This window comes from Bombina bombina, chromosome 11 (assembly GCF_027579735.1).
Source record: "Bombina bombina isolate aBomBom1 chromosome 11, aBomBom1.pri, whole genome shotgun sequence".
NCBI lineage: Eukaryota > Metazoa > Chordata > Amphibia > Anura > Bombinatoridae > Bombina > Bombina bombina.
The window spans coordinates 138,413,645-138,438,297 of NC_069509.1; positions in this window are offsets into that span (position 1 = coordinate 138,413,645).

Sequence of the window (24,653 nt, forward strand, 5' to 3'; positions counted from 1 at the left end):
AAACGCACTTCCTCGAGCTGTCAGACTTTCTCCTAACCTGTCCTCATTTAAGCTTATCACCCAACTCAGTAACAAATGAATTCCAGTTGCCTTCATCTAACTCCGCACTAACATCATTCTCACCTCCTGTTTCTCATCCTTCTACCCATCTAGATTGCATGTTCCCACTGGAATAGGGCCCTCAATTCCCCCTGTATTTGTTTGTGCTAAATGTTGTCTTATATTGTAATTTTCACCTTTGTACTTTTATCTTTGTACCAATGGACAACACTGCGTAATCTGTTGGCACTTTATAAATAAAGAATAATAATAATAATAATAATAATAATAAGACAAATAGTATTGTTTGGGATAGACATGTATTGTCTACTTTTAAATTACAACTATGCTAGGGAGTTATACCTAGAAAATGGTAATCTATAAGACAGAATACTTCACATATTATACCTACAGTATGTTTAAGTTACTATTTTATCATGCTACCCTATAACTAGCAGTCCTGACTGAAAGAGGTATAGACATTCAATAGTCGCCAAAGAGTTAGTTTTAGGACTTCAGGAGATTTTATTTAAAAGGTTATCTAAGCAGTATTTTTAATTTTCTGTTATGTCTGGAGTAGTAGGTAATAGGTATATCCTGAAGCTGAGTAATATACCACATGCTATTTTATAGCAACCTCTTTTATATTTCCTTTAAATGCCATACTATTACGGCAATGCTTTAGCATTTACATAGTAACTTTCTGGGCTATCGTCCAGTTACAGCTGGATTGTTAGCTTTCTGATGCATTATACTGCATATCAGTTATATAGTTTTATAATATTTTTTACTACCCCCATTATTAGGAGTATAGTGAGTGTTCCACTATTAAAAGGCATATACTTTAGATCATTTGCCCATATTGTCATCAACCAATGTTTTTATTCGTCAATCTCCATATTGTTCTTCTAGTTTAATGTGTGTTTAATGACATATAGATATTTAGAATTGTTATACTCTCCTTTCAAACTAAATTATGTTGTTACAGATGTTCAGTGTCGCTTCAATTTAAGATTAGTCTAAAGACCATATGAGAACTAAAACAGCCAATTTATTTTATTTCTCCTTATATTGTAATTAAAGGAACATTAAAAACTTGGAGTTAGTAATATAAAAATTATAAATTTTATATATATATATATATATATATATATATATATATATATATATATATATATATATATATATATATATATATATATATATATATATATATATAAAAACTCTGCAATATACTTTCATTATTTATTTTGTCCCCTTTTCCATTCTGAAATTGTGAGCTTTTCAGTTCCTTTTAGAAATGGAAGGGCAGGACACTGTTATAAACTATTTAAACATCTAATTAAACTTTAAAAAATACATCTACATGTAATTCTCAGACTAAACTTTTCTATGAATGCTTCATCCTATATAGCATTTATTTAGTGTTAAAAGTCCTTTTAAGTATACACTGCTTTCTTATAGTCTATATAATTTATTATATGGTTTCTTCTTTATAGGCAGTGCTCCTGTACTTACATAACAGGTGCTTAAGTTATAAGCCAGTTTCAGTGTATTTTCTTTAGCCATGAAAGGTCCAATCACTATATATTTTTCATAATTGCTTGTGGTTCACAGATATTTACATAGACAAAGTAAAAAAAAGTGAGGTTTCTAGGTCCATGTAGCCTGTGTAGTTCTGAAGGATTTTCTCCTGTAGAGATCCTCCCCTTACTTACGAGAAGTGCCCTCAATCTTATGAGATAAGTAGGAGCCCATCAACGGAGACTTATATCAGCATCTGTGGCCGCATCTACAGGGACATAGCCATGCAGGAAGGAATACTGAATCTGGATAAGTGGTTTTCAATCTGGCTGGAGATCCTGTTCTCCACGTTAAAATAGCATATACAGTTGGTGCTTTCCAATGGGGGAGAGAAACCCCCCCAGAAATACTTACTTATAGTGCATTACTATTTATTAAAGAGGCAATAAAAATACAATCAGCTCCTTGCATCAAAAGACCTCAATCCAATGAGGTAAGTACATGGCTTGAAAATAAATTCTAGGTCTGCAACTTGCAACGTGAAACCGGGATGCCCACCACAAACCTTCCGCGTTTCGAAGAGCCAAGTCTTCTTCCTACGAATTTATCCAGATTCAGTATCGCTTCCTGCACGGTGATGTCCTTGTAGATGCAGCCACAGATGCTGATATAAGTCTCCGTTGATGGGCAGCTACTTACCTCATAAGATTGAGGGCACTTCTTGTAAGTAGAACTGATCACAAGGGGAGGATCTCTAGAAGTTTGTGTTTTTATTTTACTATCCTGAACTATGCTGTGTCTGATACCAGGAACATTTCTGTAATTGAATTCACTTCAGCCTTTCTCTTCCAACAACCATATGAACTGTATTGATCAATTGTGATTTTTGGTGATACCAGTTGCCTTTTACCCATTTGGACTTATTTATCTATTTAGATTTATTGATTGATTTATTTCATTTCATTTTTCCATTATCATTATTATTTTTTCTTGATAATTTATTATTTATTATTATTATTTCCCCCCCCCTGCATTCTTCTTTCCCTTCCATTATGTACTTACTACCATTAATTCATATGTATTGATTTTTTATATTGATTTTCACATTATTTGTTTGATTTATTTATCCATCTATTTATGAATTTATTTCTCCATTTATTTATTTATCTAATACTAACTGTGGTGATTTGTAGTTTGAATCATTCATTACATTTTTAACACATATTGCTATTTAGTTGTCCTCTCCTCATACCAGGCTTTGTGCTAGAGCTTCTCCTTCCTTTCTTGACAATGTTTGTACACTACTTACTGAGGGTAGTTCTGTCCCCAGTGTGTGTCTGATAGCTGCATTTTTCTGGTGTAGGTATTATTTATTGGGTTTTAGCGCTCCTTTCCCCCTCTTTGTATTATTATACTAATGTAAACTTATCGCCCATAATAAGTGTGCCACATTGTTTTTGCAGAAAGACATAGCTGGCATTGTAAACTTAATCTGTTTCTAAATATTTTGTTAAGCTCATTGAAGAATTCATTGTTTCTACATATATCACTGCATGTGCAGTCTTTATAACTTGTCTTATTGTCAATATATGGGGGCATATTTATCAAAGCATCAATCTCAGTGCATTCGCCGGCGTCAATACGCTTGCCAGACATCGCCAGACATCGCTGACACGGCGCAATGAGCATCGGACTGTTGTTAACTAACACACAGCAATGCTTTGGAGTAAATGGAATCTGCTGAAAAGCAGACTTGAAGTAAAAAGGTGTGTCATTGTGAACCTAATTTGCATATCTTACCCAGAATCCTTTGATGCATTGGAAACAATGTAATTCAGAGGTTTTCTGTGGGAAAAACAAGCCTTCTGGCCTGTCTAGGTTTGTTAATGAATTACACAATGAGTTATTTTTAGAGCTGGGTCAGTTTTCTCTCTGTACCTGTGTAACCTCTCCTGATTGCAATCTAGTTTTAAAAACCACCCCTATACAGGTGTTATAAAATGGGCTGGCATATAAGATGACATTTCTTACTGAAAAAGAAATTCAAGAGAAGGAAGAAATACACTGAAAATAGCATGACAGTAAAGAGGTCATTTTAATTTCTGCTTTATCTGAATCAATGACAGTTTAATGTTAGGTGGGCTATCCCTTAAGATTATATTGAATCAAACATAAATTCGAATTTCAAAATCATAATCTAAAATATTACACTGTGTGTCCTAATGTCAGCATCAATGTTTATCTTTAATACTAATTTCAATATATACATACTTTCAAAGTATAATACACAATGTAACAAATGGCACTTACAAGTTCTGATGAGTGATCAATGACACAAGTATCAAGCAATTTGATTCTTTAGTGATAGGTTAAAATGTATATTTGAATCAGATTGGCTGATATAAAAAATCATGTGATTATGCATATTCCAATCAAAAGTGGTTGACAAATTCACTAGTGTGTGGGTTGTTTAGGAGTTTGCGTCATAATTGGTGCGAAAAGTGCTGCGTCAAAATTGGTGTGAAGTGAAGAGTGGGACTTGTATTACATGGCTTAAACATGGTGCAAATAGGTTTTTTTTTAAAAAAAAAAAAGGAAGTTAGCTATATTATGTTGTGTGTTTATTTCATTTTTATCTCTATATCTATTAGTGTGACAAGTTTGGGGCAAAACTTTGCAATAAATTTAGAGAAATAATATTGTCCCCTTGCTTTGTAATGAGAGACAAAGAGGCACATTTATCAAGCTCTGAGTGGTCTAAAGACCGCTGCTCCATAACCCTGTCCGCCTGCTCTGATAGGGTGGACAGGAATCGCCACAAATCAACCCGATCGAGTACGATCAGGTTGATTGACACCTCCCTGCTGGCAGCCGATTGGCCGCGAGTTAGCAGGGGGTGACGTTGCACCAGCAGCTCTTGTGAGCTGCTGGTGCAATGCTGAATACGGAGAACGTATTGCTCTCTGCATTCAGCGAGGTCTTGCAGACCTGATCCGCACTGTCGGATAAGGTCCGCAAGACCTTTGATAATTCGGCCCCAAAGTTATAACATAATCCATAAGTAGTAATGTATTTTTAATTTTTTTATCCCTATATCTACTAGTGCACCAAATGTGGAGCAATAATATTGTTTGATTTAGAAAGGGTATACAATTTTAATAAAGTTTCTAATTTACTTTTATTATGTAATATACTTCATTCTCTTGCAACATCGAACATAAGCTTTTTGTGTTTTCAGACTCCTATTGAGTTCTATGGCATCCGCGGCCTCAAGGGTGCGGATTGAAAACTAGGTACGCTGCATCAGAATAGACGCAAGTGTACCTGTTAAATGTTTGATAAATTTGGAAAAGGGTCAAATAGAGTTGAATCTGAATTTGGAACATCTGTTATGATGCAAGCATCGATCTGTGTCGGATTGAGATCGCGGGAGCCTATATTATGTCACAAATTTCAACATTTGACGATCTTAGCACTTAACTAAAACGAATCAATCTCTCGACAAATACGATGCAGGATTCAAGCGTATTTTCAGTTGATGCTTTGATAAATATACCCCATGGTTTGCATTGTCTGCACCTTTTCTTTTTATGAAAACCTTAATAAAAACAAATTTGGAATAAGAGATGTTTTAGTGGACCATTAGTGGTCAGTATTTTTCACCTATACCTTGGGCCTACCATGCAGAATTCATAAAAACTTTATTCCCCCTGTTAAGTATCTTGTCTTGCTCTGTCTCTAGCAATTTTCATAACTTACAAGGTAGTCTTAATTTTTTTTTCTCTTTATTTGCTTTTTTTATGTATGTTTGCTTAATAGAGCAATATTTCTCAACTCCAGTACACAGGTACAGGCCAGATTTTCATGATAGATTAACAAGAGCACGGGTGAAATAAATAGAATTATAATGTATATAATTCAAGTAATATAACACATAGAAATCCCCTTAAAGGTTATATGTAAAAAAAAAAATCCCTAATGATGAGTAGGGGCCACTTTTGGGCTCCAAAATATGACCATGACTTTAAAGGGAAAATATGGAGAATAAAAGACACAGAGGGACACTCTTGGACCCAGACCTATTAGTGCATATTATAGTCTTAATACCAGCCTTATTTCCATGGAAGGTATGTGATGTAGTACCATCTATTTATTTGTACTATAGTAAAACAAAAAGTGTCCTTAATTAAAATTGACTGGAATATTAAAATATAAGAGAATCTGAGGATGCTGATGAGTATATAACAATAAAGGAGTAGTCTCTGGCTATTGACACACAGAATAAAAAATTAATCAGCTACACTGCCATCATATAAACTGTGCTCTTCATGTCTGAGGCCAAACTATGACTAAAATAACAAGGGGCGAGTGGTCATTCTTAGAAATAGCTCAAATTTAAGTCATACAAGACTAAACTATAAACTATAGATGAATATATAAGCCCATTGGATATACTATAGAGGATGGTAAGTATAACCAAGCTATATTGGGTTTATTGTGGCTGTGGCTATGGCTGTGTGTCGGCAGTAGTGAGCATATTAAAAGTTGAATGTAAATGTGACCACTTTAACACTATTGAATTTAACGTGCATCAGGATAGCATGACTTCAGAGATCTAGTTAACTGTTACCCTCCAAAAACAAGTGTAATAAAACACATCGGGGGGGGGGCGGAGCCTGGTGCTGATAAGATGGCAGCATAACTTCTTAGCTCCATGATATAGCTTGCAATAAATTATAAAATAGAGCATATAGCAGCAAGATATGCGGATTTGGGACTAATGCCTTAGCATAAGATTGCTCAGAGAGCCATTTCTAGCTGATCGAGCACTACACAAGGCGCAAGCTAAATGGGGGAGCAGAAGGTAGATGCCATGGTGAAAATAGTGTGACAGGTACAATGGACACTGTGCTTTCATAAGCAAGGAACTCTACAGAGGCTAATACCCTATTATCTAGATAGGATTGCTGACTAAGTGTAGGCTCCCATACATTGTCGGACCAAAATCTTCCCATGAGAGTGGGGACATCGTAAGCGTAGAGGCCCCGGATCTACCCACGTGGTTCTCCTTTACAAGTGATAGCATAGAAGAAAGATATTATGGAGTTAGCTGTCCTTCTGCTGAGGGATTTGAAGTCTCGCATGGATTGGCACCTCAGAGACAACCGCCCATAACAGAGGATCTGCAGTCTGGTTGCGTCATGGACACACTCGTGAACACTGAGATGTTGGCGGAGACAGCCAAGACACAAACATATGAGTTCCTACTTAGTGCATCGCAATAACTTTTACCGATCTCCCATACGCAAGTTCTGCGTGATCTATTAACTGTTGCATGTCCATCATCACTCTCTAAGTTTATCCAGGATCTCACGCTGAACAGGGGGCTCCTCTCAAGGCAGGGAGTGGGGTAATATCAGAAGCTGCTTTAAGTGGTTGTAACAAATCTCACTTATACGCAATTTTATTTGGCTGGACTTGCTGAACGTTTACACTGTCTTATATTACTGTTTAAAATTAGCATAGGTTTATCCTGATTTTAACTGTCTCCAGACAAGTATGGAGGGCACTTTTTATAGCTACTGTAACCTGGGTGATTTGCTGAATGTCCAAATACACTGTACTTTATTCAGTAGCTATTCAAAGCTTATCTTAGTTTGCCAGCCCCATAGTTTTGCCACTTACCAACCTGAGAGACCAGTAGCTTGACAACTAAAGGTTTGAAATTTAATATGGTACTCTCAGCTTACCTATCTCTGTTATTCATAGCTCTGATATCATGAGATATCATATGTTTTTCTTGCTCTGTTTTGGTATAGACGATTGCAGGTATTGGTTAACTAGTTTGCTGATATCACAGCTTTGGCTAAATGAAAGCAACATCTAACACTCATGAAGTATTAGTTGTTAAAACCAATTTTGCATGCTTTACACCCAACTGCAGACACAAGTTGGTATTTATTCACTATTGTTGTCACTTATTATTATATATTCTGTAAAAAAAAGAGATAACTTTGGCAGTTGGGTTATATATCATTGTCTAAACTGGCAGGGATCTCTCTTTACCATGCTTTTTTAAAGCTTCTATAGAGATGTTATATAATAAAGCTATATATTATAGTGCCCCATACCCTACCTTTTACAGTTGAGGGAGTTCTGTCTCATATTGCATTGCATTGAGCTTTATTTTCCCCTCTTTTGTATATGTTAGAACATTGATCCTCCTTTTTCCCTAGCCGACAGGGGTAGGAGGGTTATTGTTATGGACAGGGATGACAGCTATTGGTTTTGACTGACTGCCAGTTTGATGTGTTAATTTTAGTGATGTACCTATGATAGAGTGACTTGATGCCTTAATATTTAATCTGTTAGTGACATAGTTTTTCCTTGCCTTTATTGCTCCTATACTTGAGGGGTCAAATTCCTGAGACTATATGATTGTGGAAAATGGATTTGTATTGCTCTCTTTCCCTATTCCCAGATCTTTATTTGCATATATGTCCTGCCTACATAAACTACAGCAAGAGCTTTTATTGTATGTTTTGCTATAATTTAAACCCCTCTGCCCCCCCCCCACCTCCCATATTTTAAGGTTAAGCGGTGCTACCCGCTTTTATATTATATAAGATCCCATATCATAATCATATGCTAGGATCCATAGTTAGACCCACCCTGATATATTATGTATCAATAGACCCAAAAATGGACATAAATAGGACTAACTAAGTTCATCAGTGTTACCTAAAGCAATTGGCCCAAAAGTGACAAGCTCATTAGTCCCACAAAAACTATTTAGAAAATGGAAAAAATGGAGGTTTCAGATGCTCACATTCTAGTATTCATTTTGTATTTTTTATAGAATGTACCAATGTAATATGCTTCATGAAAAAAGTTGCTATATATGTTATGGCACCTGATATGTATTTTCATGTTTGTGAAAAACCTCAATAAAAATGTATATATATATATATATATATATATATATATATATATATAAAAAACACATCAAAAATACATTTAAAAATATAGTTACACTCATAATAACACTGTCTGATAAAAATTATTAAAACAAAATTGCATAAAAAAGTTATAAGGGCTCAAAGATATGAGGTCTCAGGTGTTAGGAAAAAAAAGCAGGCAAAGGTCTTTAACATAGATACATATATATACAGTATACAACATAAGCGAGAACACCCCTGGGCAATATCAATTAAATATCAAATTATTCAAACTTGTATCACCTCTCAATAATTGTTTTATTTCTTAGTTGACAAGTAGAGTATCTCCTATTATAAACAATGAAAAACAAATACTTTAGAAAGATTATATTGAAAAAAACCTTGCTTGCTCTTCGGCACAAAACTGCAAGATTAAACTTTGCGGAACAATATAAAAAGCCTGATGAATACTGGGAGCACATTATTTGGTAAGATGGCCAAGACCAAGATACAATTTTGTGGCTCAGATGGGGTGCATCATGTTTGGTGTGAACCTGGTCAGGATTATTACAGTGAATACATAGTCCCAACAGTGAATCATGGAGGTCGGAGTGTGACAATATGGGGCGGCATGACTGCAAATGGTGTTGGGGAGATGACATTTATAGATGGCACCATGAATGCCTGCAATATGCCAAAATACTGGCTGTCAAGATAACTCCCAGTCTCCAGAAGTTTGACAGAGGATGAATATTCCAGCATGATAACGATCCAAAGTACACTGCCAAAATCACAAAGGAGTTTCTAAAGGAGAAACAAGTGAAAACTATAGCCTGGCCAAGCATGTCACCTGACTTGAATCCAGTACAACACCTTTGGAGTATTTTAAAGAGAATGGTAGAGCAACACAACCCCTCAAGCAAAGCTGAAAAAATAATATCTCTGAAGAAGGGCAGAACATCTCTCCAGAATTTTGTACAACACTGGTTTCCTCCATACCAAGGAGGATTGAGTTGGTCATCAAAAATAAAGGTGGACATGCAAAGAATTGAAAAAAATAAAAGATTTGAATCTCAGTAATGAAAGTTGCACTGACTTTTGTTGCATTGATTTCCTGCTTTGGGGCCGGTATTTTTAATATAGTAACTATAAACTGTTAGTTTTTCATTTTACATAAGAGCAAATACCCTACTGTAAAACTTAGACGTAATGCAGTTACTGTTAGGTTATACAATTTTAAATCATTTGACATTTCAGTGATATTGCACCAGGGTGTAGTCACTTCTGTTGTATACTGTACAGGGAGTGCAGAATTATTAGGCAAATGAGTATTTTGACCACATCATCCTCTTTATGCATGTTGTCTTACTTCAAGCTGTATAGGCTCGAAAGCCTACTACCAATTAAGCATATTAGGTGATGTGCATCTCTGTAATGAGAAGGGGTGTGGTCTAATGACATCAACACCCTATATCAGGTGTGCATAATTATTAGGCAACTTCCTTTCCTTTGGCAAAATGGTTCAAAAGATGGACTTGACAGGCTCAGAAAAGTCAAAAATAGTGAGATATCTTGCAGAGGGATGCAGCACTCTTAAAATTGCAAAGCTTCTGAAGCGTGATCATCAAACAATCAAGCGTTTCATTCAAAATAGTCAACAGGGTCGCAAGAAGCGTGTGGAAAAACCAAGGCGCAAAATAACTGCCCATGAACTGAGAAAAGTCAAGCGTGCAGCTGCCAAGATGCCACTTGCCACCAGTTTGGCCATATTTCAGAGCTGCAACATCACTGGAGTGCCCAAAAGCACAAGGTGTGCAATACTCAGAGACATGGCCAAGGTAAGAAGGGCTGAAAGACGACCACCACTGAACAAGACACACAAGCTGAAACGTCAAGACTGGGCCAAGAAATATCTCAAGACTGATTTTTCTAAGGTTTTATGGACTGATGAAATGAGAGTGAGTCTTGATGGGCCAGATGGATGGGCCCGTGGCTGGATTGGTAAAGGGCAGAGAGCTCCAGTCCGACTCAGACGCCAGAAAGGTGGAGGTGGAGTACTGGTTTGGGCTGGTATCATCAAAGATGAGCTTGTGGGGCCTTTTCGGGTTGAGGATGGAGTCAAGCTCAACTCCCAGTCCTACTGCCAGTTTCTGGAAGACACCTTCTTCAAGCAGTGGTACAGGAAGAAGTCTGCATCCTTCAAGAAAAACATGATTTTCATGCAGGACAATGCTCCATCACAGGCGTCCAAGTACTCCACAGCGTGGCTGGCAAGAAAGGGTATAAAAGAAGAAAATCTAATGACATGGCCACCTTGTTCACCTGATCTGAACCCCATTGAGAACCTGTGGTCCATCATCAAATGTGAGATTTACAAGGAGGGAAAACAGTACACCTCTCTGAACAGTGTCTGGGAGGCTGTGGTTGCTGCTGCACGCAATGTTGATGGTGAACAGATCAAAACACTGACAGAATCCCTGGATGGCAGGCTTTTGAGTGTCCTTGCAAAGAAAGGTGGCTATATTGGTCACTGATTTGTTTTTGTTTTGTTTTTGAATGTCAGAAATGTATATTTCTGAATGTTGAGATGTTATATTGGTTTCACTGGTAAAAATAAATAATTGAAATGGGTATATATTTGTTTTTTGTTAAGTTGCCTAATAATTATGCACAGTAATAGTCACCTGCACACACAGATATCCCCCTAAAATAGCTATAACTAAAAACAAACTAAAAACTACTTCCAAAACTATTCAGCTTTGATATTAATGAGTTTTTTGGGTTCATTGAGAACATGGTTGTTGTTCAATAATAAAATGAATCCTCAAAAATACAACTTGCCTAATAATTCTGCACTCCCTGTATATGTCTAAATATTTTTCTATCTATCATCTCTCTCCCTCTCTCTCTCTCTCTCTCTCTGTCTATATATATATATATATATATATATATATATATATATATATATATATATATATATATATATATATATATATATATATATATATATATATATATATATACAGGGAGTGCAGAATTATTAGGCAAGTTGTATTTTTGAGGATTAAATTTATTTTTGAACAACAACCATGTTCTCAATGAACCCAAAAAACTCATTAATATCAAAGCTGAATAGTTTTGGAAGTAGTTTTTAGTTAGAGCTATTTTAGGGGGATATCTGTGTGTGCAGGTAACTATTACTGTGCATAATTATTAGGCAACTTAACAAAAAACAAATATATACCCATTTCAATTATTTATTTTTACCAGTGAAACCAATATAACATCTCAACATTCACAAATATACATTTCTGACATTCAAAAACAAAACAAAAACAAATCAGTGACCAATATAGCCACCTTTCTTTGCAAGGACACTCAAAAGCCTGCCATCCATGGATTCTGTCAGTGTTTTGATCTGTTCACCATCAACATTGCATGCAGCAGCAACCACAGCCTCCCAGACACTGTTCAGAGAGGTGTACTGTTTTCCCTCCTTGTAAATCTCACATTTGATGATGGACCACAGGTTCTCAATGGGGTTCAGATCAGGTGAACAAGGAGGCCATGTCATTAGATGTTCTTCTTTTATACCCTTTCTTGCCAGCCACGCTGTGGAGTACTTGGACGCGTGTGATGGAGCATTGTCCTACATGAAAATCATGTTTTTCTTGAAGGATGCAGACTTCTTCCTGTACCACTGCTTGAAGAAGGTGTCTTCCAGAAACTGGCAGTAGGACTGGGAGTTGAGCTTGACTCCATCCTCAACCCGAAAAGGCCCCACAAGCTCATCTTTGATGATACCAGCCCAAACCAGTACTCCACCTCCACCTTGCTGGCGTCTGAGACGGACTGGAGCTCTCTGCCCTTTACCAATCCAGCCACGGGCCCATCCATCTGGCCCATCAAGACTCACTCTCATTTCATCAGTCCATAAAAGCTTAGAAAAATCAGTCTTGAGATATTTCTTGGCCCAGTCTTGACGTTTCAGCTTGTGTGTCTTGTTCAGTGGTGGTCGTCTTTCAGCCTTTCTTACCTTGGCCATGTCTCTGAGTATTGCACACCTTGTGCTTTTGGGCACTCCAGTGATGTTGCAGCTCTGAAATATGGCCAAACTGGTGGCAAGTGGCATCTTGGCAGCTGCACGCTTGACTTTTCTCAGTTCATGGGCAGTTATTTTGCGCCTTGGTTTTTCCACACGCTTCTTGCGACCCTGTTGACTATTTTGAATGAAACACTTGATTGTTCGATGATCACGCTTCAGAAGCTTTGCAATTTTAAGAGTGCTGCATCCCTCTGCAAGATATCTCACTATTTTTTACTTTTCTGAGCCTATCAAGTCCTTCTTTTGACCCATTTTGCCAAAGGAAAGGAAGTTGCCTAATAATTATGCACACCTGATATAGGGTGTTGATGTCATTAGACCACACCCCTTTCTCATTACAGAGATGCACATCACCTAATATGCTTAATTGGTAGTAGGCTTTCGAGCCTATACAGCTTGGAGTAAGACAACATGCATAAAGAGGATGATGTGGTCAAAATACTCATTTGCCTAATAATTCTGCACTCCCTGTATATATATATATATATATATATATATATATATATATGTGTAAATATGTGTGTACAATAGTATTTATGTATTTATATGTGTATATATGTAATTACAAACATATATACACATATAAAAACACACATATGTATACATATATAGAAATACATATACGTGCATTGGAGCCCTTTGCAGTTAAGTAGCTGAAAATATGTAAAATCCTATTTATGCAATATTCATATTTATTAAAGTGTTCAACTGTGGATTTACCATAAATATTTCACATTCCAATATTCTTCACACAAGGAAATATGTTCTAAGTATTTATAAATAGATATTCCTATGTATATTTGTATATATCTACACCTACAGTATATATAATCATATATACTGTACATAGGTATAAAAAACATTATATATATATATATATATATATATATATATATATATATATATATATATATATATATATATTTCTTTCATGTAATTAGCAAGAGTCCATGAACTAGTGACGTATGGGATATACATTCCTACCAGGAGGGGCAAAGTTTCCCAAACCTTAAAATGCCTATAAATACACCCCTCACCACACCCACAATTCAGTTTTACAAACTTTGCCTCCCATGGAGGTGGTGAAGTAAGTTTGTGCTAGATTCTACGTTGATATGCGCTTCGCAGCAGGCTGGAGCCCAGTTTTCCTCTCAGAGTGCAGTGAATGTCAGAGGGATGTGAAGAGAGTATTGCCTATTTGAATTCAATGGTCTCCTTCTACGGGATCTATTTCATAGGTTCTCTGTTATCGGTCGTAGAGATTCATCTCTTACCTCCCTTTTCAGATCGACGATATACTCTTATATACCATTACCTCTACTGATTCTCGTTTCAGTACTGGTTTGGCTATCTACTATATGTAGATGAGTGTCTTAGGGTAAGTAAGTCTTATTTTATTATGACACTCTAAGCTATGGTTGGGCACTTTCTATGTAAAGTTCTAAATATATGTCTTTAAACTTATATTTGCCATGATTCAGGATAATCAGTATTCCTTTAATATTCAGACTGTCAGTTTCATTATTTGGGATAATGCATTTTAATTCAATTTATTTTTCTTTACCTTGAAAATTTTCAATTGATCATTTTTCCATGTGTGCTGTTAGGCTCGCGGGGGCAGAAAATGTTTCTTTTTATTGCGTCATTCTTGGCGCTGACATTTTTGGCGCAAAAATTACTTCATTTCCGGCGCCATAGTTGACGCCGGAAGTTGTATTCTGTTAATACGTCATTTTTGACGCATGTGTATTCAGACATTTTTTTGCACCAAAAAATGTGGGCGTCGGTTCTGGCGTCAGAGGATGTGGCGTCATACTTGGCGCCAAATATATGGGCATTGTATTTAGCGCCAATAATGTGGGCGTCATATTTGGCGCCATAAAATGTGGGTATATTTTTTGTTTCACTTTTTTTCCTCACATTATTTAAACCTCACTTTTTTATTGCTTCTGGTTCCCATTCCTGAAACTGTCATTTAAGGAATTTGATAATTTTGCTTTAAATATTGTTTTTTTCTATTACATATTGCAAGATTTCACTGTTCCTGTTTCAAAACAATCTAAGAGGATTCCTGTTGACTGAGTTCAGTGCTACCAAAGCTAAGTTCATTTATTTTAAATGTTATGAATGTTTATCTTTAGCTATGGTTTGTAATAAGTTATCATGATAAACTTTTACATGCAGAATCCATTAGTATTTATGCTTTATATATTGCCATTCTTTTTACATCTTATGTACAAGAAATATTTAGAAGATTTATAAGAAATAGTTTTGTGATTCTATTTTAAAGGCTTTGTCTGACATCGTGCCTTCTAATAAAATGTTTAGGTCTTTTTCAAACTTCTTTTTTAATTATTGAAGTTTCAAATGACTAACAACATACTGATTTATCCTTCTCTGATGATGTTTTTTCTCATTCAGAATTTTCTTCATCAGATATTGACGCTAACAAATCTACTTTTTTATTTTATTTTTTTATTAAAGTACATTTGTTTTTTGTTGAAAAGGTGTTGATTATTTTGGATAATAAGGTAACTAGTTCTTTTTCAAGACTAGCTAACACTATTTCTGCTTATTTATTCTTCTGTGTTTTCAGAGGTTTTTTTCCAATTCCTCATACTAGGGAATGGAATAGGCTGAGAATTTTCTTCTTCAAAGGTTTTAAACTATATTCTTTGCTGGCAGTTAAATTCAATTTGGAGGGTTCTCCAATTTATTGGGGCTATCTCTACTCCTACTAGTTATGCTATTGTTTATATAGCAAAATAGTATTTATTTTCCTTTAGATGGTTGTATCTTATTTATGGAAAATTATTTAGTTTCAGGTACTTTTCTTGGACCTGTGATTTATTTGGATGTTGCAATTGCTTCAATTTTTCTGTTTACTTTAATATCAAGTATCAGATTATGATTTATTTTAGCATTGTTAAAGGGACAAAATTTACTAGACTAGGTGCTGTTGCATTTGTCTTGTTGTTTTGCATTTATTGATTATGCAAGTCCACTGTATTGACTGGTCCTTTAACTGGACTATCATGCTAATAATTTCATTTTTGTCTTCATTTTATTGAATATTTTCGCAAATGAGGTTTAATCTATGTCTTTAGCTGTTTTAGCTAGAAGAATTTTGTGATTTCCAAAAATCCATATTTCTTTTGTTCTAAGATAATCAATTATTTGTTTTAGAATTGGATTCAATTCTTAACTGTTACTCTGGGTTTCAAGATTGAGTTCTAAGACTAAAACTTTAAGCTTATACTAGTTTGGTTGTTCTTATTAAGGAACAAATTCCTGAATTCTTTCCCAAGTAACATGTTTTTAATTGGAAATTTTTCAGTTCGAAATCAGCTCCCTAAAATTGCGATGTACGTGCCGTATTCCAGCTTGGCTAGCAAGGGGCAGGTTAAGACTTTTTTGAAATTTCTTTGGTTCTATTCGGTCCAAATTTCTTTGATTTTATTCCAGTAAGGCTAACACTTTCTTTAAGTGTGTTTCGGTCCTATATATTTTGGGTACTGTTGAAGCATGGCTGATCACCCGTTGGGTTCAAGCGCTGCTCAGACCTGGAATCTTCTGGGGTATTTCTTCCAGTTCCATTTTTAGGAACTGGGTTTTGGAGTTTTCTTCAAACTATTCTGCCTTTTTTTGGTCAGTGATAGCATTATTTGTTTTCATTAGATACAATAAATGCATATTATCATTTTTCTGTTTTCATTCAGATTATTTTCTGAGGATGCGGAATCTCATATGATTCACTTTGTTCTTACAGGACATAGTTAGAGGATCTTTTTTTCAAAAGCTCTTGATTCCTCACACAAGGGTCACCTTTTTTAGGTTTCCAGATAGTTTGTGTCACTGTCTTTGTCTCTATCAGACAAGGGACAATTTTATTGAGTTCCGTCTGTCGGTACCTTTAGTCTCTATTATTTCCTTCAGTTGCTATATATGCATAGAAGTTTTAGGTCTTATGGCCACAGTATTGGATTCAATTCCCTTTGCTCATTTTCAATAGAAAGAACCTTTCCAGTCTTTTATGCTGAATTATGGTGCAGGGATTCTAGTATTTCACATTTTAAATCTTCAAATCCTAATATTTATCTCTCTTGATTTGGTGGTTAAGATCACCATCATTTAGTTCTACAGGTCTCTTCGTTTCTTTCAACCTGGACCATGATCTCTACAGATGTGAGTCTTTTTGGTTGGGAGGCTGTCTGAGGATCTCTGTCAGCACAAGGGGTTTGGAAATCTCAGGAGGCGAGATTACCATTTGATATTTTAGAACTCTGTGCTTTCTCAGAGTTTTTCGGTTAGTTTCTTTTTGAAGAAGAGACGTTTATTGTTTTTCAGACAATATCACAACTATGGTGTATGTCAATCATCAGGGTAGGACTATCAGTCCTTAGGCTGTGACAGAAGTGTCTCGGATATTAGCTTGGGCTAAATCCAGCTCCTATCTAAATTCTGTGTTTTTTTCCCAGGTATAGATATTTGGGAAGTGGATTATCTCTGTTAATCAAGCTTTACTTCCGGGAGAATGGTCTCTCTTACCCAGATATGTTTTTCAATTTTTCAGATGTGAGCATTTCTAGAAATAGATCTGTTGGCATCTCATCTGAATAAAGAACTTCCCAGGGGCCTATTCAGGTCCGGGAATCTTCAGGCGGAAGTAGTGTATGCATTGACATTTCTTTGGAATTATCTTTTTGCCTATTTCTTTCCGCCTCTAGTTCTTCTTCCAAAGTGATTTCCAAAATTCTTATGGAGTATTTGTTTGTTATGCTGGTGGCTCCAGCATGGCCTCTCAGGTTTTGGTATGCGGATCTCATTCGGATGGCCAGTTGCCAACCTTGGACACTTCCGTTTAAACCAGACCTTCTTTCTCAAGGCCCATTTTTTCCATCAGGATCTCAAATCATTAAATTTGAAGGGATGGAGATTGAACGCTTGGTTTTTAGTCATAGAGGTTTCTCTGACTCATTGATTAATACTATGTTTCAGGCTCGTAAATCTGTCTCTAGAAAGATTTATTATTGAGTCTGGAAGACCTACTTTTCTTGGCATTCTTTTAAAATTCATAGAATTTTATTATTTTTTCAGGTTGGTTTGGATAAGGTTTTGTCTTCAGTTCTTTGTTAGGACAAATCTCTACTCTTTCTGTTCTTTTTTCACAGAAAGATTGCTAATCATCCTGATATTCATTGTTTTGTACAGGCTTTGGTCCGTATCAAGCCTGTCATTAATTCAATCTCTCCTCTTTGGAGTCTCAATTTGGTGCTGAGGGCTTTACAGGCTTCTCCGTTTGAAACTACGCATTTTCTGAACATTAAATTACTTTCTTGGAAAATTATTGTTCCTTTTGGTTATTTCTTCTGCTAGAAGAATTTTTGAGTTATCTGCTCTTTTTTGTGAATATCTTTTTCTGATTTTTTTATCAGGATAAGGCAGTGTTACTTCCTGATATTCATCATTTTGTTCAGGTTTTGATTCGTATCAAACCTGTCATTAAGCCAATTTCTCCTCCTTGGAGTCTTAATTGGGTTCTGAAGGTTTTTCAGGCTCTTCTATTTGAGCATATGCTTGCTCTGGACATTAATTACTTTCATGGAAAGTATTGTTCTTTTTGGACATCTCTTCAGCTAGAACAGTTTTTGAATTATCTGTTCTTTCTTGTGAATCTCTTTTTTCTGATTTTTTTTCATCAGGATAAGGTGGTTTTTGCTGTCCTCATTTCAATTCTTACCTAAAGTTGTAAATTCTAACAAACATTAGGGAGGAATTATTGTTTTCCTAAGACTTCTTTGGTGAGATTCTTACTTTCTTTGGATATGGTAAGAGTTGTTGTAATTCTATGTTGAAGCTATTCAGACTTCTGATAGACTTCTAGTCTATTTTTTATCTTTTCTGGTTTTTGGAAGGTCAAAAAGCTTCTGCCATTTATTTGGCATCTTGCTTAAACTTTTGATTCATCATGCTTATTTGGAGTTGGGTGGATTCCCGCCTCGGAGGATTACGGCTCATTCTACTAGGTAAGTTTCTACTTCCTGGGCTTTTTAAGAATGAAGCTTCTGTTGATCAGATTTGCAAAGCAATGACTTGGTCTTCTTTGCATACTTTTACTATGTTCTACCATTTTGATGTTTTCTCTTCTTTAGAAGCAGTTTTGGTAGAATGGTACTTCAGGCAGCTGTCTCAGTTTGATTCTTCTGCTTATAATTTCAGTTTTTTTCATTATAAAAATTGAAACTTTTTTGATTTGGGTAGTGGATTAATTTTTCAGCGGAATTGGCTGTCTTTATTTATCCCTCCCTCTCTAGTGACTCTTGCGTAGAAGTTCCACATCTTGGGTATTTATTATCCCATACGTCACTAGCTCATGGACTCTTGCTAATTACATGAAAGAAAACATAATTTATGTAAGAACTTACCTGATAAATTCATTTCTTTCATATTAGCAAGAGTCCATGAGGCCCACCCTTTTTTGTGGTGGTTATGATTTTTTTGTATAAAGCACAATTATTCCAATTCCTTATTTTTTTGATGCTTTCGCTCCTTTCTTATCACCCCACTTCTTGGCTATTCGTTAAACTGAATTGTGGGTGTGGTGAGGGGTGTATTTATAGGCATTTTAAGGTTTGGGAAACTTTGCCCCTCCTGGTAGTAATGTATATCCCATACGTCACTAGCTCATGGACTCTTGCTAATATGAAAGAAATGAATTTATCAGGTAAGTTCTTACATAAATTATGTTATATATATTTATATATATATATATATATATATATATATACACGGTATGTATATATAAATGTGTATTCAAGAATAAATAGAACATATTCTGCTATGTGAAGAACATTTGAATGGGAAATATTAATATTTTCATGTTGGATTAGCGCACTTGAGAAAATGTGATCAGGTTTGCGCGTGAGTAGGGTGTTTTTTTCCACTTTTCGTGCTCCATTGACTTCTATAGGGGAATACGTTAACATGATCACGATATTGTAAATTCTGCAAATTAATTTTACTTTCCACTTGGAAATCTGCGTGGTATCTGCAAAAAGCCAAAGTCAAGCTCAGTTAGCGTGTGAGCGGGAGTGATAAATAGAGCTCCACTTGTAATCTAGCCCATAATAAGAAAGATTGACTGAGCAAACTTTACTAAACTATAAATAAAAAAAAAAACTGCTCAGCCCATCTCTGCAATATCATACCAAAATGTTCACATTTTAGTTCACCACAGCATTGTACGAGTAAACATATTTTCTTAAGCTCAGGCAGGCTATACATTGGCTAAACAAATAGCGATTAAGAAAGATTTTAGGTGCCTTTTTAGAGAAGCCTAATCACTCATATACAAGAGCAGACCCTAATAGGATAGAATAAACAAAACCTTGCAATGTGGATGTTAAGGGTATTATAATGATTGTCCCTAAAGCAAAGCTAAGTGTCTTGCTGGAACAAGGGAACAATTTGAGGGAACAGTCCACTATAAAAATCAATAAATTGTTCTACAGACTAACATAACTGTTTTTTTTTTATTATTATTTTTATTGAGGTCAAAACAATTGGTGCAAATATAATGCACAGTACAAACAATATGTCAAATATTAAAGGGACAGTCAACATCAGAATTGTTGTTTTAAAAGATAGATAATCCCTTAATTACCCATTCCCCAGTTTTGCATAACCAACACAGTTATAATAATACACGTTTTACCTCTGCAGACTGCGCCTTTATTTCAGTTCTTTTGACAGACTTGCATCTTAGCCAATCAGTGCTTATTCCTCAGTAAATTCACGCGCATGAGCTCAATGTTATCTATATAAAACACATGAACTAACTCCCTCTAGTGGTTAAAAACTGTTAAAATGCATTTAGATTAGAGGCGCCTTCACGGTCTAAGAAATTAGCATAGGAACCTCCTAGGTTTAGCTTCCAACTAAGAATACCAAGAGAACAAAGTTAAAATGTTGATAAAAGTAAATTGGAAAGTTGTTTAAAATTACCTGCCCTATTTGAATCAGGAAAGTTTTTTTTGGACTTGACTGTCCCTTTAACATCATATTTTCAGTAGTGTACATTTTATATGGTAGAATTTTTCAAGCCATGAAAGGGTTAGCTTTGTGCCCTACAAAAGGAGAGACCCACAGCCAATCAGGGACTCTTGATAAAGGCTCACACAGCTGAAATGCACAGAGGTGGACCCTGATTGGCAATCATCAGTTCTAAACTTCTGAAACCCAGCTGGAAGCCAAAGCAGGTTTTGAAGCATCCGGTTAACGGCCCAATTTGAAAGGGGTAAGGACAATCTGCACAATTTTTAAGGACACCATCTTTGAAGGCAAATACCTCTATTTAAATATAGAGCAATAAAGAATACCTTCCAAGACGTCCCCCCCAAAGACATCCCTCACAGATCGCAGTGTGCTCACACAAGTCTAAGGAGCAGACATAGCGGACACACAGGATACAGAAAAAGACACAGTAAGAGGATGTCGCTAATATATAGCGATTTTAAGGTAAACCAGTATACTGTTTACACATACGGACTAGGAGGTTCAATTGACCACGTTCATATCACGGCTTCCCCACGGTTTCACAAAAAATCCCTTTTGAATAATAACACACACGTTAAAACTTCAGATATTTAACATCACCACGTTTATTTCCCGGCTTCTCCACGGTTTCACACAAAATCCTGTTGAATAATATTGTTAAAACTTCAGAAATTCAACATCACCGCGTTTATATCACTGCTTCTCCGCGGTTTCACAAAAAATCCTGTTGAATAATAGCACACGCTAAAACGTCAGATATTAAACATCACATTGGGGGGTAGTTATCAAGCCGTCAACCTCAAATACGCTGGAATTCCGCAGCGTATTTGTGGTGAGGCTGATTCGCCTTAGTTATCAAAGGCTAGACACCGGCAAAAGTAGAATTTTGTGAAGTAAACTTCGATCCGCCGGACTCAGTCCGACACAGATCGATTCTTACGTCACTCCAGATGTTTCGCACACAAGTGCGGCACAATCTGACTACTTTTGCTAGTTATCAAAAAACTAGCAGGTACGCTCGGCACTTTTACGGCCCAGCGCACCTGGTTTTCAATCCGCCCTGGAGGATCCCATAGGAATCAATGGGAGTCTGACCATAGCGAAAGTACAAGTTCGCTGCTGCCAGACATCCCATTGATTTCTATGGGAGATGTCTACACCTAACACCCTAACATGTACCCCGAGTCTAAACACCACTAATCTGTCCCCCCTACACCGTCGCAACTAAATAAAGTTATTACCCCCTAAACCGCCGCTCCCGAAGCCCACCGCAAGCTACTCTATACATATTAACCCCTAAACCGCCACTCCCGGAGCCCACCGCAACTATAATAAATGTATTAACCCCTAAACCGCCGCTCCCGGAGCCCACCGCAAGCTACTCTATACATATTAACCCCTAAACCGCCGCTCCCGGAGCCCACCGCAACTATAATATATGTATTAACCCCTAAACCTCTGCTCCCTGACCCTGCCACAACCTATATTAAATTTATTAACCCCTAATCTGTCCCCCCTACACCGTCGCCACCTATAATAAATTTATTAACCCCTATCCTGCCCCCCACTACACCGCCGCCACTGTAATAAAATTATTAACCCCTAAACCTAAGTCTAACACTAACCCTAAAACCCCCTAACTTAAATATTAATTAAATAAAACTAAATAATATTATGAACTAAGTTAATCCTATTTAAAACTAAATACTTACCTTTAAATTAAACCCTAATATAGCTACAATATAAATAATAATTATATTGTAGCTATCTTAGGATTTATTTTTATTTTACAAGTAACTTTCAATTTATTTTAACTAGCGACAATAGCTATTAAATAGTTATTAACTATTTAATAGCTTACCTAGCTAAAATAAAGAGAAATGTACCTGTAAACTAAAAACTAACCTAAGTTACAATTACACCTAACACTACACTATACTTTAATAAATTATTCCTATTTAAAACTAAATACTTACCTGTAAAATAAACCCTAAGATAGCTATAATGTAATTAATAATTACATTATAGCTATTTTAGGATTTATATTTATTTTACAGGTAACTTTGTATTTATTTTAGCTAGTTAGAATAGTTAATAAATAGTTATTAACTATTTAATAACTACCTAGCTAAAAGAAATACAAAATTACCTGTAAAAAAAATCCTAACCTAAGTTACAATTAAACCTAACACTATACTATCATTACATTAATTAAATAAATTTAATTATAAAACTAAAGTACAAAAAATAAAAAAGCTAAGTTACAAAAAATAAAAAAAATAGGTTACAAACATTTTAAAAATATTACAACAATTTTAAGCTACTTACACCTAATCTAAGCCCCCTAATAAAATAACAAACCCCCCCAAAATAAAAAAATGCCCTACCCTATTCTAAATTAAAAAATAGATCAGCCCATTCTATTGGCTGATCGGAACAGCCAATAGAATGCGAGCTCAATCTGATTGGCTGACTGGATCAGCCAATCGGATTGAACTTGAATCTGATTGGCTGATTCAATCAGCCAATCAGATTTTTCCTACCTTAATTCCGATTGGCTGATAGAATCCTATCAGCCAATCGGAATTGAAGGGACGCCATCTTGGATGACGTCCCTTAAAGGAGCCTTCATTCGTCGGTAGTCCGTCGGGAAAGAAGGATGTTCCGCGTCGGCGGGATGAAGATTCAAGACCTGGCTTGGAAGATGACATCCCCGGATAAAAGGCTTTTTCAGCGACGCTTGGAAGATGACATCGCCCGGATGGAAGATTTCTTCAGCACCGCTTGGAGGATCACTTCTGCCGGTCCGGGTCTCCTCTTCAGTTCCATCGGTGGCTCGGCTGAGTGAAGACGACTAAAGGTAGGATGATCTTCAGGGGATTAGTGTTAGGTTTTTTTAAGGGGGGTTTGGGTTAGATTAGGGGTATGTGGGTGGTGGGTTTTAATGTTGGGGGGGGTTGTATTTTTCTTTTACAGGCAAAAGAGCTGAACTCTTTGGGGCATGCCCCCACAAAAGGCCCTTTTAAGGGCTGGCAAGGTAAAAGAGCTTTGAACTTTTTTAATTTAGAATAGGGTAGGGCATTTTTTTATTTTGGGGGGTTTGTTATTTTATTAGGGGGCTTAGATTAGGTGTAAGTAGCTTAAAATTGTTGTAATATTTTTAAAATGTTTGTAACCTATTTTTTTTATTTTTTGTAACTTAGCTTTTTTATTTTTTGTACTTTAGTTAGTTTATGTAATTGTATTTAATTGTAGTTATTTGTAGGTAATTTATTTAATTAATGTAATGATAGTGTAGTGTTAGGTTTAATTGTAACTTAGGTTAGGATTTATTTTACAGGTAATTTTGTATTTCTTTTAGCTAGGTAGTTATTAAATAGTTAATAACTATTTAATAACTATTCTAACTAGCTAAAATAAATACAAAGTTACGTGTAAAATAAATATAAATCCTAAAATAGCTATAATGTAATTATTAATTACATTGTAGCTATCTTAGGGTTTATTTTACAGGTAAGTATTTAGTTTTAAATAGGAATAATTTAATAAAGTATAGTGTAGTGTTAGGTGTAATTGTAACTTAGGTTAGTTTTTAGTTTACAGGTACATTTCTCTTTATTTTAGCTAGGTAAGCTATTAAATAGTTAATAACTATTTAATAGCTATTGTACCTAGTTAAAATAAATTGAAAGTTACCTGTAAAATAAAAATAAATCCTAAAATAGCTACAATATAATTATTATTTATATTGTAGCTATATTAGGGTTTATTTTATAGGTAAGTATTTAGTTTTAAATAGGATTAACTTAGTTCGTAATAGAAATATTATTTAGATTTATTTAATCAATATTTAAGTTAGGGGGGTGTTAGGGTTAGTGTTAGACTTAGGTTTAGGGGTTAAACATTTTATTACAGTGGCGGCGGTGTAGTGGGGGGCAGGATAGGGGTTAATAAATTTATTATAGGTGGCGACGGTGTAGGGGGGGCAGAAT